This window comes from Balaenoptera musculus, unplaced genomic scaffold (genome assembly GCF_009873245.2).
Source record: "Balaenoptera musculus isolate JJ_BM4_2016_0621 unplaced genomic scaffold, mBalMus1.pri.v3 scaffold_69_arrow_ctg1, whole genome shotgun sequence".
NCBI lineage: Eukaryota > Metazoa > Chordata > Mammalia > Artiodactyla > Balaenopteridae > Balaenoptera > Balaenoptera musculus.
Window position 1 is genome coordinate 23191 of NW_023503249.1, and position 7730 is coordinate 30920.

A 7730-nucleotide genomic window follows, 5' to 3' on the forward strand; every position below is an offset into this window, starting at 1 on the left:
TGCCCCGCCTCCCCGAGGCTGCCCTGGGCGCGCAGTGACCCGCGGGTGCCCGAATCTTCCCTTTACGTGGAGCCACAGCGCCACCTCGCGACCACCCTGCCTCCCTCCCGTCACTGCCGCCCAAGGCAGAGCCTTTCCTGGTCCAGACCGCCCAAGTTCCCACTACTGGCTTTCCTTTCGCTTTTCATTCCTCTTGCCCTCACTAGAACGTTCCACTTCGCCAGAGCCTAGAGGTTCCTCCAAACACACCTTTGCCGCCGCACCTTTGTACAGGAGCGGAACGCCTACACCCTTCTCCACGTGGAGAAGCTCGTCTCCTCTTGCCATCAGCGGCTCAAGCTCACCTCCTCCGCGAAAACTTTCCAAACCCATAGGATAGGCAGTCACTCGCGCCTTTTCCTGATTCGCCTAATGCTCATATCATATTGGACAGGAAATATCCTTTAAATGTCTCCCCGTCCTCCGTAATCAGGGAGCTCCTCGACAATGTCTGTGGTTGCTTATACCAACGACAATGACAAAAATGACAGTAAAAGCTAGTGTTCACTGAGCGCATACCATGGAGCGTCTTATGCAGTGTACTGTTCTAAGCACTTGACTTTCATTATCTCATTTAATTTACCAGGAAAACCATGAAGTGAAGCATCAACATAATTTCCCAGTTTTCAGCTGAAGCTAGAGTTCCTGTCCAAGGCTGCACTGAAGATCCCAAACCAAGTTTGCTGGTCTGATGCCAGAACCCACTTTTCTTAACCTCTGTGCCTTGCAGATTTATTCAGCTCTATATCCACAGGCTTTAAGACAGGACCAGGCACAGAGTGGGCATTCATATATTTATGAACAAAGGAACCACTGCCAATTTAAATTCTTTCCTCTCCAGGACAGCCGGATTAGAAAAACACTGCAATTATCAGATACCTTGGTTGAAATGTTACCACGATGATTTATCCCAAAAGAGGATTCCACTGTTAACTAGATAGGTGACCTTGGTCAAGTCATTTCATCCTCAGTTTCCTTCCTTGTAAAAGTAGGTTTGCTGTGAGGAATAAGTGAGGGGAAAACGTAAAGTATTTGGTATAGCCCCTGGTACTGTAGCCCATATTCAATAAAAGTTTGCTATTTATATAATCAGGAATGATAGTTTAGAAAACTAAAGCACAAAACACAAAATCGACTTACGCCTATTCACAGAGAATTCATGGTACCTCTGTATAAAATCGTCTCACTATTATATCTTCATTTTCATCTTGAACATAAAATACGTAATAAAATATGTTTGGTTTATTGTGGTTGGAGTGTTAACGTTAACCCTGCACTGTTATAGGATTTTAAGGGGTGGTGGTGGGGGGAAGATATAACTAAACAGCAGATCAGCAGACTTCGACTCTCACCCTTTCCTTTTGCTTTGTAGGTTTTTACCAAGAAGGATTTAAAGAAAGACTATAAAAGTGCTTATTATTCTGGAAAGTACAAAACTCTGTTTTTTAATTTTGGGGACGTTCTGGGCTAGTTTTTCCCCCCACTTGAAACACTTTGTTGCTAGTAATACACTAAAAGTTTAAAAATATGTATCTAAGCAAATAATTGTACCCAAATAAAAGAAACAAATGAAGCTTGTTTAAACATATTCCAGACCTTCAGACATTTCCCAAAAAGGCTAAGTTTTAAAGGCTCAGGGTGTCTTTGTAGAGCGACCCATTAAACAATTACTCTTATTAGCGATTTAAGTGAATATGAACGTTTCTGTCTGATCAGGCTCTAACTTTTTTACTGTCAAATTATTTTAGAAAGACTCTATTGATTGGTATAATTATGTCATAAAGAAGTGATTTCTCCTTAAAGAAATGAGTCTAATAAAATCCACAAAAGGCATAAATGTGTCTCCCCATTAAGCTGGCCCACAGTGAATTTCTAGAAACTTCATCCCAGCCCCACATTTAGTTTAGTTTATTTGTACCTGCTTCCTAATCTATGCAATACTAACGTATGAAGATGGAGAAATGGATTCAGGAAATTTTACCTGCCTAAAATTAATGTGTTAAGAGATTTTGTTGTATAGCTGACAGATATTTTGTTACCCCTGATTGGGGATTTGATTCATGCTGATGGTGTGAGACTCTGGCCTTTTGACATTTGGGTCAGGTGGCGGGCGGCGGTGGGTCCTGTTCTGTTTATTTTCTTCTTTTTTTATTCCTAGTATGGTAGCCGTTAGAGATGCTCACCAGAATTAGGGTTTTTCTTCTTCCAGGTGCAGAGTAAGATGAAAGCATTCTGATCCTTCTGCATTTAGCTGTGACCTTGTAATCTGCTTTGACAAATGAGGAATTAGCAGTAGTAGTGTGTGTTATTTATAGGCAGAAGCTGTAAGAGCCAGTGTGCAATTCACCAAATCCCCTTCCCTGTGTCACAGCTGCTGGCCACCCCCAGATGGAGTTTCGCTCCACCTGCCACTCTTTGCAAAGATAATGTGGAGTGAAGAGCTCTCCAACCCACAGTGGACTTTTAACATGAATGGGAAATAATCTTTTGTTACTCTATGTCCCAGAGATTTTATACTGCAGCAAAATCGAGCCTCTCCTGACTAATATGCCTAGGAAGGTAGCTTACCTTTCTTTTTCTTTTTGTGGACAATGTGAAAATTCTTCTCCTAGGATGAAAAGTACACTTCCACATCTAATTAAATAGAATAATCAGATAATGAAATTATTCAATGAGAAATTGGTATCTTATTTTCTTACTCAATTCATACATTTCCTGTGGATCAAAACATCATTTTGAAAATTCTGAAATGGGGAAACAATTGAGTTTTAGATATGCAGAAAAGGAATCTCAAAATCATTGCTAGACCTTCACAAGAATTTCCACTGAGCCCTTTGTCCACTTGCAGGTACACAATGTAGGGAATTTCATAGGATCTGATTAGAAGAGATTTTTATTAGCAATTGTATGAGGGAACAGAGAAACATTTCTTCCTCCATTGTGTTCATCTCTATAATTTCAGGTTGGGGAAAGGGAAAAAATACTTGACTTATCAACTTGTGTCTAAGGAACATGATCTAGGGCAAATCAATTAACTTTTCCAGACCTTACTTTCTTCATCTGGAAAATAAGAGTGTTGGACAAGACCATCTTAGGATGCCATCCAGTTCTACTAAATTAGAACTCCAAGATACTTGGGTGATTTCAGTTTTAGGAATCAATGCTACAGTAGTATGAGAATCTTCCTGTGTTTCTATCTTCAGCACTATTTTGTGAGACATTTGTAGTTTTTTTCATACTGAACCCCAACTTAAAGCTACTGCTCCTTAAGAAAATAGATAGTGCTTCTTTTCTTCAACCTCACATTTTTTAATGTAGGAATCTGCTAGAAAATTGGACCATATAGATTTGGGGCCATGTAAAATGCTTTTTCATCTTCTAGCCAAGAGGAACATTCTGCTTTTTCACTGGAGAGCTATTCTCTTCAGGTTTCATGAGCAGATCACCGAAGGAAATATTTCTCGTGAATTTTCAGGAAATTTTTTGTGAGAAAATACTGATCGTGTAACAAGTGCTGTAGGGTGAAATCATTACTATCTGTTCTTTATCCTCAGTGTGGTATGACTTATTACCAGAAGCAATACTATTACCTTACTTTGGGTAATAGTTTACAACTGAGAAGGAGGTTTCACATGAGTTATTGTCTTGACTCCTCTCAACAAACCATGCAAGTGACATTTCTCCCCCATTTCACAAGGGAGGAGCTGAGGTTGAGATGTGCCCTTGCCCCGTGGCTAGTAAGCGGCCAGGCCTGGCTGTAACCCAAGAGCCACAGCTGCCCATGAAATTAAGAAAACTGTCTGCAACTCTACCAGGGAATAGAAAGTGTTGAAACCAGGGCACAGGGTACTACTTTACAGAAAGATGAAGGATGCTTTCTGTTACACACGTTATTGCTGTGAGCTGATTCCTGGTTTCTCTCTCCTCTGGGTACCCCCCCAAATTACAGTCCTCTGCTTGTAGTTAGGTGTGGTCATCTGACCTACTTGAGCCAGAGCATTTATTTAGAAGTGAGAGGACCCAGAGTAGTCACTCCCCTCAACCAGAGGCATTACCAAGGGTAGATCCGCCAGTTGGGGTCCTGCTGTCCATGATCACAATGAGCAGAGGTCTTTGCCAATACCCAATAGACTTCATGTAAGCAAGTGATTTAAGCCACTGGGGATTTGGGGTTTGCTTGTTACTGCAGCTTAGATTAGCCTGTCCTGACTGGTACAGTTTCTTAATTCAAATATAACTCTTTTGTGAAAGAAAACTATCTCTGTGGGGTGGTCTTTGGTAAACTTGAGTCATATACAGTCAGCCCTCTGCATCCCTGTGCTCTGGATCCAAGGTTGGTTGAATCCACTGGATGTGGAACCCTGTGGATACGGACGGCTGACTGGACTACACCATTTTACATAAGGGACTTGAACGTCCTTGGATTTTTCTATTTGTGGAGTCCTGGAACCAATCCCCCTCGGATACCAAGGGACGACTGTACACATACCTTTTAAAATGAAAATATTCTCCTGGATCCCTCATGTTTTTATTTAAATTAATTTTACTATCTTACTTAAATATGCACAAGCATAAAACTAGGGATAAATTCTTTATGCATATGGCACAAACAGCTGTGAAAACAAATTATAAAAATAATGAAAAACACCACAAAAGCAAAGATTTATAAATGAACAATAATAAAACGCTGGAAAACATTGTTTTGTGGAAACTAAATTGCCACTCAAATGTCAAGATGGTTCTGAGTTCAAAAAAGTAGGTTCTGGGCTTCCCTGGTGGCGCAGTGGTTGAGAGTCTGCCTGTCAATGCAGGGGACACGGGTTCGAACCCTGGTCTGGGAGGATCCCACATGCCGCGGAGCAACTACGCCCGTGAGCCACAACTACTGAGCCTGCACGTCTGGAGCCTGTGCTCCGCAACAAGAGAGGCCGCGTTGGTGAGAGGCCCGCGCACCGCGATGAAGGGTGGCCCCCGCTCGCCGCAACTGGAGAGGGCCCTCGCACAGAAATGAAGACCCAACACAGCCAAAAATAAATTAAAAAAAAAAAGTAGGTTCTTTGAGGCTGGTATGTCTGTATAATTATGTCTGGCGTAATGTCTCAGTTCTTCTGCCATTTTTCTCTTTTTTTGAACCACCACAAAGCATTCCTTAATACATGTGGTATAGGAAGATCTTAAAGGAGTTATTTCAGTAGCAAATCCACCTCTGTCTCCTTCTTACCAGCTTATGACAATAAAGAATCACTGTTGGCACCAATAAACACAAACTAAAATGTGAGATTAAAAATTTTATGGGGACTTCCCTGGTGGCGCAGTGGTTAAGAATCCGCCTGCCAACGCAGGGTACATGGGTTCGAGCCCTGGTCTGGGAAGATCCCACATGCCACGGAGCAACTAAGCCCATGTGCCACAACTACTGAGTCTGCACTCTAGAGCCTGTGAGCCACAACTACTGAGCCCTCGTGCCACAACTACTGAAGCCCGTGCGCCTAGAGCCTGTGCGCCACAACAAGAGAAGCCACCGCAATGAGAAGCCCACGCACCGCAACAAAGAGTAGCCCCCGCTCACCGCAACTAGAGAAAGCCCGCGCACAGCAACGAAGACCCAACACAGCCAAAAATAAATAAATAAATAACCTTAAAAAAAATTTTATGTCAGTACTCGGTTTTATGGAAATTACCCGGATAAGTCTGACTATGCTTAACTTTTTAATATTATCATTGAAATGAAAGCCCTGAGCTTTTAAATTCCTGTCAAAATCTAAGAAACTCCCCACTCTCCAAAATATATTGTATATGCCACTGAACTGTACACTTAAAAATGGCTGAAGTGGTACATGTTTATGTGTATTTTACCACAATTAGAAAAAAGTTTTTTTCAGAGAGAATAGTGCAGGTTTCAGAGCAAGATATCCTGACTATCAAATCCCCACTCCCACTATTTTGATGCTGAGCGACCTTGAGGCAAGTTGCTTAACCTCTCTGAATCTCAGGTACCTCATCAGCAAAGTAGTACTGTACTCATTAAACAGTTGTTTTGAGGAACAACGAAGATAGAGTAAATGGAAGAGTCTAGCACAGTACCAGTCTGTGGAGAACTGCTATGTGTTTCCTTCTGGGCCATTGCTAAGACTGCATTTCTCAGCTTCCCTAGCAGCTACGTATGGCTCCAACTGAGCTCTGGCCAATAAAATGTAGGTGGAATTGATGGAAGCCATTTCCAAATATAGTTTATAAAAACCTCCCACAGAATCTTCCACCCTTCTTCCCCTTTCTGTGAGCTGAATCAGAGAATCCAAGAGAAGATTCCAATGCTATAAGGCAGGGCTTAACAAACTTTTTCTGTAAAGTGCTGAGAGTCAATATTTTAGGGTTCATGGGCTAAATACTCCCTCTGTCACAAGTACTCACTCTGCCGTCGCAGTGTGAGAGCAGCTACAAAGCACAGGTAATACATACAAATGGATGTAGCTGTGTTCCAATAAAGTTTTATTTCCAAAAAAAATTACAAAAAAAGTATTCAAACTTGACCCACGAGCCAAGTTTGCTGACCCCTGCTCTGGGATGTCAGAATCACAGGGTCAAAGGAATCTGGGTCCCTAAAACTGCGTGAGGAAATGCATTTTAATACAAGCAAGAAATAAACTTCTCTTATGTTAACTCATAAGAGATTTTAGGGTTTGGTCAGTGTTAGCCTACTCTGACCCCCTCCTTGGAGGAGGTCATGGAGAAGCTGTGACCTCCTGTTGACCCTCGAGCTGCATAAGGGCAATCTGAGGCTCCTCACCCCCTCCCCTGTCCTTGAAATGTACGTTTGCCCTCTGTTCCCACAGTGGGAACTGTTTTCAAGGACACGGCCTTGAGTGAGCAATGTGTTGTTGAGATCATCTGGACAGGATACGTGACTGAATCCCATTATCCCAAATCTAGCTAAACTTTTAAGATTCGGACGGGCACGTGCAGAGATCTACTCATCTTGCAGCCACCCAAGACAAGCCTCGTATGTAAGTTCTCTTGCTTATCAAACCTGCCACCTACAAATCTGGAGTGGTCTGCCTCTTTCTTCGGCCTCCCCTTGCCCTCCGTGTACAGGGGCCAGATTTTACCCAGAAAGCTCCTGAGGTTTTAAACCAGCAGATATCATACCCAACCACATAAGTCCCTCTTCTGCCCTATGTTCCTTTGAAGACAGGGACTGTGGGTTATTCATCTGTCACAAAGCCTTTCCGATACATATTAGTGAAATAAAAAAACACCATCAAATAGATAATCATGTGCATGGGGAAATTAATAGATGCAACAGCTATGACATTGAAAGTCACCTCTGTCCCCTCCATCCTCTCACCCTATTCCTGGACACACATCAGTGTTGTTTGTGCCCCATCCCAGATTACCAGAGACACACATTTGGGAGACAGTTTGCTTGGGTAAAGTGAACAGAGTTTGGTTAATTGGTTCATTTCATGTGAACAGTTGCTCCCTCTTACAATAAGTAAAAGCCCCTGGAACATACTGCAGAGTCAGCTTCCGGTTGTGGCTCGGCTATGATGTAATAGCATGTGATAGCCTGTCACCTACAAGCCTGCAGATACCACCACGGCAGTTTGGTACTTTTACCCCTAATTATGGTGAGGGAGGCTGAGACCGCAGGAGGTTAAAAAAACTTTTCCAAAATCCTATGCTGGCCACAC